Source organism: Sinocyclocheilus grahami, unplaced genomic scaffold, assembly GCF_001515645.1.
Source record: "Sinocyclocheilus grahami isolate Dianchi unplaced genomic scaffold, SAMN03320097.WGS_v1.1 scaffold1728.1, whole genome shotgun sequence".
NCBI lineage: Eukaryota > Metazoa > Chordata > Actinopteri > Cypriniformes > Cyprinidae > Sinocyclocheilus > Sinocyclocheilus grahami.
In genome coordinates, this window is record NW_015506907.1 from 115,197 (window position 1) to 115,774 (window position 578).

Consider the following 578-nt stretch of genomic DNA (forward strand, 5'->3'; position numbering starts at 1 on the left):
GAAAGGCTGTAGGCTTCAACTCCTGAGAGAGATAAAAAGAGAGAGAGAGAGAGGGAGGAGGGAGAATTAAATAAGAAACATTTGCTTTAACATTGTTTAATACGTATGCACTGTTGGGGTTGTAGAGAGAGAGAACCAAACAGAATAATCATGTTACTGACATCTAACTCCAAACTCCAAATGTAAGTATATAAGAGCAAAACCCACCAACTGAATGTTCTCTCTTCTTTCCTCAATTGTTTGTCAATCCGGTAACACTTTCTATGAAGCCTGTATTTATAATACATTATAAGGGTTTTCTTAAGGCATTATAATTAATGCATAAAGCATTATAAAAAAGCTTAATAATATGTTGTATCATCTCATAAATAACCATAACATTTATAATACATTATAATACCTACGCATTTGTGGTTATAACTTTTAAGAGTATGATTACGTATAACATGAATACCATAATAAATCCACTTAATTTATAATGGATTATCTTGACATTGTTTATTTAAGATCTGGACAGTATCTTACTACATCTTGTGAGTGGTTGAGTGTTGTTTTGAGTGTTTCCTGTGAGGTTAATA